Below are 12,150 nucleotides of genomic sequence, written 5' to 3'. Positions count from 1 at the left end.
AATTTAAAATAAAAGAATTAAAAGCTTTTTAAAGTAGCTTTACTTAAGGAAGCTTAAGTTTTTTAAAAGTACTTATTAGCTTTTAAAAGCATTTCTTTATTTTTTTTAAATTTTAATTAAAGCTTAATATTAATTAATATATTAATTATATTAATATATCTTAATATAATTATAAAAGAAAATAAAAAAGTTTTAAGTATTTTTTTAAATAAGAATATAAAAAGTTTAATTCTTATATTTATAAAAAACTTTTAAGCTAAAGTTTAAAAAATTTATTAAGTTAAAAAAAAAGATTAATAAGCATTAATTTATATTTATAATGCTTATTTATAAAAAAAAGCTATATATATTAAAAAATAAGTTAATAAAATTTTTTTTATTTTAATTATTATTAAATTAATTAATAAAATTATTTAATTTTTAATTAAAACTTTTTATAAATAAATAAGCATTAAAATTTATTTTATAAATAATTATTTTTTTAATAATATTATTCTTAAGAATATAATTAATTAAAAACTTATTTATAAAAAAAGAGTAAAATTAGCTATAAATAAAAATTATAAAAATAAATATAATGCTTAAATTTAGCTTAAGTTTTTTTTAATTAATAAGAAATTAAGATTAATACTTAATTAATTAAATGCTTTTTTATAAAAAAATTATAATTTCTTTTTAAAATAAAAAAAAGAAATATTTATTTATTTACTTTTTAATTAAAAAAAATCTTTAGCATAAAATTAATTTTATATTACTTAAATTAATATTAATATAGCATTATTATAATTTATTTAAATAATTCTTTATAAAGCATATTAAGCAAAGATAATTTAATTTTTAAAAACCTTAAGGAAAATAGCTATTAAAATGCTTAGGAATTAATAAATTAATAAAATTATTAAGGAATTTTATATTATTTATAAAAATTAATGATTTTTTATAAAAAAAAATTTTAATTATTAACTTATTAATAATATTTTAAAAGTTAATAAAGTTATAATTAAAAATGCCTTTATTTTATTATTAATAAATAAGTTTATTAAGGAATTTATAATATATAAAATATTATTTTTTTAACTTCTTTTTAAAATATAATTAAATTAAGTTAAATAAAAAAAGTTAAAATATTATAACTTTTTTTATTTTAATTAAATTATTTTAATAATATAGCTTATTTATAAAAGTTATAAATTTTATTATTTAATTTATATAATATATAATTTAAATTTTTTATAACTTAATTTTTATAATATATAAACTTTTTTTTAATAATATTATAATTAAAAGTTTAAAAGGAAATTATAAAAATAAAGAAATACTTATTTTATTAAGGGTTTAAAAATATATAATTAAGTATATTAAGAATTTTAATAATATTCTTTATAATTTTAAGCTAGCTAAAGAAGTAATTAATATTATTAAATTAAAATAATATAAGTAATAAGTTAATATTATTAATTATATTTATAAAATACTTAATTAATTTTTATTAAATAAAAAGATTATTAAAATTAATAAATAAAATATTTATAAGAATATAATTAAGTTTAAATTCTTTTTAAGCTTATTAAACTTTTATAAAATATAAATGCTTTTTTATAAAATTATTATTAAGTTATTATTTAATTTTTTAAAGAAAGATATATTTTATTAATAAACCTTAAATTATTAAAAAGTTATAAATGCTTTTAAAGCTATAATTACTTTAAAGCTATATTTAATTAATATTAATTATTTTAATAATAAAATTATTTTTATAATAAATATAAATTTTAAAGAATAAAATATATATTTTATATAAATTAAAAATAAATTGTAATATTTAATTTAATATAAAAATAATATTTAAATAAAAATTAAAAAGCTATATAATATAATAAAATAAAAATATAAAGCTATTTTATATATAATTAAGTATTTATACTTTTATATTTATAATATTTACTTTACTTTAAAGATAAATTTAAATATTTTAATTTAATAATTAAAAAGATTTACCTTAAATATATTAAGTACTTATATTATAAAGTAATTAATTATAATTAAAATATATAATTTTATTATTTATTATATTAAAGGTTTTAAGAATATTATTATAAATGCATTTTTTAAAAAGCTATTAAAGTTATTAAATAAAATAAATTATAAATTTAAAAAAAAATATTAAAAATTAATATAATGCTTTTTTTAATTAATTATCTTAATTTTAATTATTTAATTAAAAATTATTATTACTTAATGATTATTTTTAATTAAAAGAATTACTTAAGATTGCTTAATATCTTTATTATAAAATTTATTTTAAAAACTTAATATTATAATAATAATTATTTTTTTATAAAAAAACTTATTATTTCTTTATTTATAAAGGAACTTTTTAAAAATAATTTAAAAAGGATTTATTATAATAATAAATTATTAATAATTTTAATTAAAGATAGAAAATTATTAAGAATTGCTATATTTTTTTTAAATATTATAAAAGGAATATTACTTATTTTTAAATTTAAGCTATATATTATTAAAAAGGAATATATATTAATATTAAAAAGGTTATTATTAATTATTTTTATTATAATAAATAGGATATTTAAATTTATAATAATAAAATTATTTTAATTATATTAAATTAATTATTTATTAAAATTTATATTAATATTTAATATTTATTTTTTAATTAAAGATATAATAAGTTAATTAATAAATAATATAATTTAATAAAATAAGTTAAAGCTATACTTTTTAAGGTAGCTAACTTAAAAAATATTAAAAAGTTCTTTATTTAAAAATTTCTTTTTAAATAAAGGCTTTTAAGAAAAATAATAATAAATAAAGGATAAGAAAATATAAATTAATTTATTTAATATTTCTTAATAATTAAAGTTAAAAAAATTATAATTTTAATATATAATTCTTATATTAATAATATTATTAAATATAAGTACTTTATTATTATAATTATTATTAAAAAGATATTTAATAAAGGAATTAAAGGCTAAGTATAAATTTTACTTTATACTTTCTTTATTAATTAAACTTTATTTAAAAAATTTTATAAAAAAAGTTCCTTTTATCTTTTTTATAGCTTTAAATTAATTATTTTAATTAAGATTATTATTTTTATATAGCGTATTTAAACTTAAATTTTAAATATATTTTCTTAAGATGCTTTTAATATTTAGCTTTAATTATTTTTTAATCTTTTATAAAATATAAAGGCGGTAATTAAATTAATTTTTAATTATAAGAGGAAAGCTATATAATAAGATATATATTATAGTTTTTTTTTAACTTATTCTCTTAAAAAAGAATAATTTAATTTTACTTATTAATAAGTAAAGGAAAGCTAATTATTCTTTATTTTAAAAATTAATTTATTATTAATTTAATTTTTTTATTATTTATAAAATTTATTATAATTAATATTTATAAATTTTAAATATTTAATAATATTTACTTTTTAAGTATATTTTTATTAAAATAATTAAAAAGATTTATTAATTATTTTAAAATATAGAAACTTAAATCTTATTTACTTTAGGAAATTAATTTTATAGTTATTATAAATAATAACTTCTTTTTAAATATTTTAATAAAATTTAGCTTATTTAACCTTATCTTAAATAACCTTAACTTTAATTATTATTAAGATTAATTAAATATATCTTTATTTATTACTTAAGTATATTAATTATTTATAAGCTTAAATTTATTAAATTTTTTAAATTTTAATATTTAAGATATTAAATTTATAATATACTTATATATAAAATAAAAGAACTTAAGAAATAAGCTTTTATAGTTTATTAATATTTTTTTTTTTACTTTAATTAAATAATCCTTAATATTCTTAATATAATTAGCTTAGCAATATTTTTAAATCTTAGCTTAAATATTTATTTAAGGGGGGGGGGGGGGGGTATCTTTTCTTATATATATATATATATATATTATTATTATAATATGGAATTTCTTTTTATATATATTTATTTACTTAATTAAATTTAGCCTTAGGTTTAAATATAAAATATTATATTTTAAAAAATATATTGCAAAATTTATTATATATTTATTTATTATTTTTTTATTAAAATTAAAAATTTTTTTTTTAATAATTTAATTTACTTTTCTTTTTTTTTAGCTTTAATTATTATTTATATTTTATTAAAAGCTTACTTTTATAATTAGCATAGTAAGAATTTTATATTATAAGATTATAATTATTAGCTTTAAATAATATTAACCTTTTTATTTTAAATAATATTAAAATTAATTATTTTTTTAAGCTATATTATTTTATTAATAATAATTATAAAGCTAAATATATTTTTAAACTTTATTTATTTAATTATTATAGCTTTTTATATTTTTTTTATATTATTATATTTATTAAAAGTATAATTAAATTTTTTAATATAATAAATATAATTAGCATAAGCGTTATTATAAAAATTATATAAGGAGCGGTAATTAAAGAAAGGAATTATAATAAAAACGTTTTTATTTATAATTAAGAAGAAATTGCAACTTATATGCTTTAAGCAATATTTATAAAAGGAAATGTTTTAATAGCTATAAAAAGCTATAAATAAAGCTATTTAATAATAGTAATTAAAATAATTATATATTATTATTATATATTTTTTATAAAAAGCTTTATTACTTTTCTTAATAATAATAATATTTATATAGCTTTTAATTAAATTCTTAATATTATTTAAAAATTATTTTTTTTATAATTTATTAAAAAATTTATTAAATAATTCCTTAATTACCTTTTTAAAGGTAAAATTAATAAGTTATTAAATAAGATATTAATTTTATTTAATATTAATAATTTTATATATATAAATATTTTTTATAAAAGTATTATAAAGAATAATTTTAATAAATTAATTTTTATTAAAAATGCCTTTTAGCTTAAAGAAAGTATAAATACTTTTAATTAAAATTTATTTAGCTTATAAATTATAATAAATAGCTTAAAAAGAAAAAGGGAAATTCTTTTATATTAAATTTTTAATTTTAATTAAAAAAAATTTAATAATAAAGATATTATTATAAAAAGATATTTAAAAATAAAAGGATTATAATATTTTATTTTAATTTTAGCTTAATTTAAAGGTTAATTAAAATTAAAAGAATATTAAGAAAAAAAAGAAGGAAGAACTTAAGGGAGGAAAGGAAATTTATATATATAAAGTTATTATAATAAAAAAAAGTAGGTAATATTAATAATAAGCTATTTTATTATTAAAAGAAGTAATTTATTATCTTGCTTTTAATTAAGGTTGGTTTATTACTAAAAAAAAGTTATTTATTTTTAATTCTTTATTTATAAAGAAGTTATTTATCTTTTTATTATAAAGAAATTTTAATTAAATAATTTATTTTAATTTATACTTAATAAATTTATAAATTAAAAAGGGAGTATTTTATAATTAGTTATTATTTAAGAAAAATAAAAGATTATATATTGTTTTTTTTTAATTATTAATAAAATAATAAATTAATAGCTTTTAATAATAACTTATAAGCCTTTTTATTATTTTTTTTTATTAATATAATTATTTAACTTAAGAATAGTAAGTTATTAGCTTTTATTACTTTAGCTTATATACATTATTATATTTATTTATTTATAACTAAATTTTCTTCTTATTTCTTTTTTTTTCTTTTTTTTACCTTTATATTATTATTAATTAAAGGTTAAAGGTTAGCTATTACTTAGCTATTTTAATAATAATATATTTTTAATATATTAATCTTTTTTCTTACTTAATTTTTATTTAAGAATAAGTAATAATTATTTATAAAAGCTGCCTTAAATTATAATTAAATATTAATTATATTTTTTCTTTATTTTTAACCCTCTTTATCTTAATTATTTATATAATAATTTTTAAAAATGCAAGGCTCTTTTTATTATTATATCTTTTCTTTTTATTACTTAACTTTTATTACTTATTCTTTATTTTATTATTTATTTTCTTTACTTTTTTTCTTTATAATTAAAAGCTAAAATATCTTTTAATTAAAAAGGCAAGATAAAGAAACGCTTTTAATTATTTTTATATTATAAAATATTTTAAAACCTTAACGCCTTAATTTTAATAATTAAATTTATTAATTTAAAAAAGAATAATTTAGCATTAATAATTATAAAACTTCCTTACTTTAATAACTTTAAAAACTTAGTTAATAAAGTATTATAATTTTTAAATATTATAAATATTTAAAATTAATAAAACTTTGCTTAAAAAGTAAGTATTAACTTTTTTAAAGACTTTTTTAAAATAAGAATTATTATAAATAAGGTTTATTTAAATAATATTTAATAATTTTAAATCTTTAATTAATTATTATTTTTTAATATAAAATAAATAGCGTTTAATAATAAGCTTATAAAGATAATATAAGAATATTTCTTAAATATTAATTTTTACCTTAAGCTAAAAAAATTAACTAAGTTAATAAATTTAATAAAATAATATAAGTCTTTCTTGCTTTTAATTTTTTTAATATAAAAAAAATGCTTTATAAATATAAAAAATTAAGAATTTAATATATTATAGCTTTTATAACTTAATAACTTTTTAATTTTTAAAATATTATATTCTTATTTAAAGAATCTTTATATTATAATTATATCTTATTTAAGAAATATTAATAATATAAATTAATAAAGAATTATAAATTTATTATTATACTTATTTATATATTTAATTATTAAATAATAATAATTTTTAATAAAATAAAAAAATTATTACTTATTATAAAAATTTTATATTAAAAAATAAAATAAATAAAATAAATAAAGATATTAAAGCGTTTATTTATAAATTTTTAATAGCTATCTTAAAAGATAAAATATAAGATTTTAATAAAGAGTTTATATTAAAATTAAGATAAATTAATAAAGTATTTTATAAATAATATATTGCTAAGTTTATTAAAAATTATTTTAAAGAAAATTAAGGAAAAAATAATTAAAAAATATAAAATTAAGTTAAGGCTTTTTTAATTAAAATTATATACTTTAAAATATTTAAAGCTATTATTAATATTATTATTTAAATATTTATTATTTAATTAAAGCTTAATAAAATTAATAAAGTTATTTAAATATTTATATTAATTTCCTTTATTAAAATTAATAATATAAAAGTAATTAAAGTAAGAAGTAAGCTTTTATTATAAAGAAATATTATTTAGTAATAATTATTTAAATTATAATATATTAAGATTATTATTAATTATTAAAAGAATATAAAGAAAATAATATCTTTAATATAAATTAATTTAATAATTTAATTTTAAATATTTAATATATAATAAGGTATAAACCTTTAAATAACTTAAAATTAATTTAATAAAACTTTAATTAAATAAACTTTTAACTTAAGCATTATATTATAAGATATTTTAAAGCTAATAAAAAATGCTTATCTTAATATATATAAAGATCTTTCTTGCTTATTTATTTTAATAATAAATATAAATAAAACTTAAAGTATATTAGCTAATTTAAAATAATTAAAATAATAATAAAATTTACTTAGAAATAATTTAAAAAGCTTATAAATAAGCTAATTAAGTAATTAAATATAAAATATAAATATTAAAAGTAAAAATACTATAAAAAATAAAAGTAAAAGAAAAAGCTTTATAAGAAATAAAAGTAAAAATTAATAAAATTAATATGCTATATTTAATATAATAATTAAAAGAAAGAATAAATTTACTTTTTATTTTATAAAGATATTTAAACTTTTAATAATTATATTAATGCTAATTATTAAAATAAATTTTAATAATTAAAAAAATATAATTAATAAATATATTATTAAGTAAGTTTTAAGAATATTTAAAGCTTTTATAAAAAAGTAAAAGTTATAATAAAATAAATAAATAAGGGACTAAAAATAGTAATAATAATTAAGATTATAATAAGGTAAATTTTAAAACTTAAAGGCTTAATTAAAAATAGTAAAGTTTTATTTTAATAATCTTTATAATATTTATTATAAAGTGCTTAAAAAAGGGTATATTAATAAGTATAAAGAATTATATAAGAAATAATATTGCATTAAATTTTAATTAATTATAAAAAGCTAGCTTTTATATTTATTTTAAATATTTTTTTAAGAAATTAATTTTTTTCTTTTCTTATATATTTAATGCTTTAATTAAGCTTTTTTTATTTTTTAAGAATTTTTAAAATATTTATCTTTTTTCTCTTTAATTCCCTTTTATTCTTATCTTCCTTCTTTATTGCATTAAAGCTCCTTCTTAAGTTGTCCTTAAGAGGGTTTAGCAGAACCTATTCCCTATTATTTGGGTGGCTCGTTTTTAATATTGCAACCTTATTTTGCTTTCCCTTTTTGCTAATAAGGCAAATTTTTATAGTAAATAAGACGTTAAAGGCGTGATTCTTTAATTAGCGAATAGTAATTTCCTTATCATTGCAGTTTAATTAAACAATTTCTTTATTCTTAACCCGCTTGTACCTACCTAAATCCATCGCCCTATAGCTGCCCTAATTAACTTTAATCATTCAATATAGGAATGGCACCGCTAGCTTAATTATCTTGAATGATAGAGCATACTTAACCTTATTAAGGTTAGCACTAAGATCCCCTTAATTACGGTATAAATCAAGCCATTTCTATATAAGATTTACTTAATTTATACTATTATAAAAGCATTAATTAAAATCCCTCGTAATCCAGCCAATTAACGGTCTTCCAATAAGGGCTAGCTTTTATATGTTAATTAATAGAGCCTATACTCTGTTAAAGGACATAATAAAACTCGCTATGTACTTTTTATAATTAATAACTTTACTTAATATATATAAATTAAGTTTTATTTTTAACTTAAATAAATGCCTGCTATCTTTAAGGCTCTTTATAAAAGTATTAAAAAGATTTATAATTGTATTATCCATAGCTATCATTTTAATGGCTAGTTTTAAGTTAGGGAAGTTAGTAATTAGATATAGTGAAAGCATCTTTATATTAAACTTACATTTATGTATTATTATTATGCTGTTAATATTAAGAAATGTATTTATTATATTATTTATAAAAAAGCCTTTTTTATAATGTAGGAGGTATAAATTGCTGGATATTTTAAAGATATTATTATTAGCAATATATATAAACTTCTTTATAGCATTATTATATTTAAATAACTATAGCCCTTTACTTTAGGCTACGTTATTTAGCTTAAGAATTATGCATTAATTAGGGCTTTTTAAAATAAGATTACCCCTTGGAAAGCTTTCTTTAATATTACCCCCTATTTCCAGTGCAAAAGCATTTAAGGCAGCCGTATCTTTATTACTTTCTTACTTAAATAGGGCTGGGATTAAGCCTTAAAGATCTATGGCACCCGCGGTTGGGTTGGGTCTTTTATTAATTGCTTCTCTAAATCCATTTATTAAATATGGAATAAGGATAAGCATTGCATCTTTTACATTAGGATTGCAAGAGTTTAATAAAGTGCTGGCCTTAATAACCTATATAATAAAGATTCCTATAATAATAAAAATCCCGCCTTTAATAATACTAATTATTTTATTTTATTAAATGATAAAGTTAATAACCCTATCCTTTTTTTAAATAATAATGCCTTATTTAATAAAATTAATCTTATTTAAATTATTAATAATAATCTCACTAACCTTAATTATCCTTAGTAGTTTTATTTTAATAAGGAAATTAATCTTAATAATAATTCCCCTTAGCAAGGGGAGTTTAAAAATAAGGCTACTTTAATCTTATATTAACTATATTAAGCCAATATTTCTTAAAATAATTTACTTTTTAAATTTATTTAATTAAGATAATTTACCTTTGCATAAAAAGTCTACTTATTAATTAACTCCCTATTATTTATAATATAATGATATTACTTAAGAACCTATCCTTTTAATTAAAGGAAATAAACCTAAAATTACAATTTTAGGCCTTTGCTATTAATAAGACCTCTTTCCTTAAATATAGTAATTATTTCCTATATGCATTAACTTGCAATGAAAACCGCCCTTGCCATACCTATTAGATATAAAGGAAAAGGTATATGGATGTTATTAATGATTAGCTTTAAAAGTTTCCTATTTAAGCCTAAGCTATTCTTTAAAAGGCAAAGGCATTGTTTATTTTATTAACTATAAATTTAAAATACCAATTATATTATTAATGCAAATGCATTTATTAAATATATTTAAGTAATAATAACTATATTAATTGCATTAAGGCAGGGTAAAACTATAATTAAGATCTTATTAGCTCCATATTACTTATTAAGAAAAAGGGTAGGAAGGATAATAGCATTATTTAAAGCATTATCGCTATTCTCATTATAAAAGCTTATGCCCCTTATAGAATAATAAGAGCAAATTATAATGGAAATTATTTATACTTATAATGCTTTTACTTAAGTATTTAATATATTTTTAAGTAAATAAATTAGCGCCTAAGTATTTAAGATATGCATATAATAAGCTATTTTGCAATTAAGGATAATTATGTTAATCTTATCTTATAAGGGATATTATATACTTTTATTTTAAATAAGAAGGGCTTATCTTATATTAATATAACCTTAACTTTTATTAAAAGAAATGTAATTAATTAAAGATTATTAAAGTATTAAAGGAATGCATTAATTATAATAAAAAGTATTTTAATAGGTATTATTAAAACTAACCTTGCTATTAATGCATCTTAAACTCTACTTAAGGTCTTATAAGCGTTATACTTACTTGCATTTATTATTTTCTTAAAAACAGCAATATAATTAAAAATTAGTACCTTGCCTATTAAACCTTAGGCGTTATAGCAGATAAATACTTGGATTCTTTTATTATTTTAAAAGAAAATTAAAAATAAATCCTTTAAAACTTATATAATAATTATAAGAAATAAAGCAAACAATAGGCCTATATTGCTTAACTTGCTTATTTTTAGCCAAGCCTTATTAAGGAACTTAGCCTTAAATAATTTTAAGAACTTAAATGGCGCATATAGTTTTAATTTAACTTTCCTTATAAAGCTATTAAAGTTTTAATATTAAGAGCGGGATGCTTATATATATGGCATGCTTTATATCATAGCATTAAACATTAAATTTTAAGTATCCGCATTTTAAATATTAATAACCTATAAGCTATTTATAATTAGCTAGCTAAAGAAAATTTAAAGTTTAAGATAAAAAATTTTAATACTTTTTAGCTTAATTAGTTAATCCTTATAACTTAAACTTATTTTATTTAGGATAATATTTAGCAAAGGATTAGCCTTGCCTACCCCTATAAGGAGCAGCGCTTCTTTACTTATATTTACTTTTAATTTAATTACTTATTAAATAAGGGAGTTTTTTAAATCTATAATAATAATTACAGCGCTTAATCCTAATGCAATGCCTACTTTTAAGGATTTTATTATTATATTTTCACTAAATAACAGCTCTTTAATAATTAATGCCTTAATAATCCTAATAATTTCAATTAGTTTAATGGCAATAAAGACTTAAATATTTAACGTTATATATATAAACTTTATATTAATAATAATATTGCAAAATTTATTAAATAAGGATTTATATATAAAAATGCCTTTAAGTCCTTTTAAACCTAGGCTTAAACTATTATATTTACTGCCCTTATTAATATTTTATTTAACTTAAATTAAAAAACCCTTAAAGACTATAATGCCAAGAATAGTTTTAATCCTGCCTTATATGCTAAAGCTATATATATGCTTAACGCTAAAGAATAATAGGGTGCTATTAACCATAAAATTAAATTCCTTTAAGAAAATAACGTTTTTAAACTTATTTCTTACTTTAAATTACTGCTTAAAAAGCATTTTCTTTAGTAAGATTATCTTTAAGCGCAAGGTTGGTTTTAAACCTATAATAAGAATATATTAATATAAATATAAGGCTTAGCTTATTATAAAGGGCTTTTAGCAAAAGAAAGGCATTAATTATAAAGAAATCTTTGCTATTATTATTAAGTCTTCCTTATATAAAACCCTTATTACCGTTTTTATTACTTTAAGATAGCTTATTTACCTTATGGACGTTAAAATTACTTTTCTTTATAATATCTTAAATGTTTTAATTTATATAAAGCCTCTT

The sequence above is a fragment of the Diaporthe citri genome (assembly GCF_014595645.1).
Source record: "Diaporthe citri strain NFHF-8-4 chromosome Unknown scaffold_16, whole genome shotgun sequence".
Lineage (NCBI taxonomy): Eukaryota > Fungi > Ascomycota > Sordariomycetes > Diaporthales > Diaporthaceae > Diaporthe > Diaporthe citri.
The sequence above is the reverse complement of the archived record's forward strand: the minus strand, read 5'-3'. Positions refer to the sequence as shown.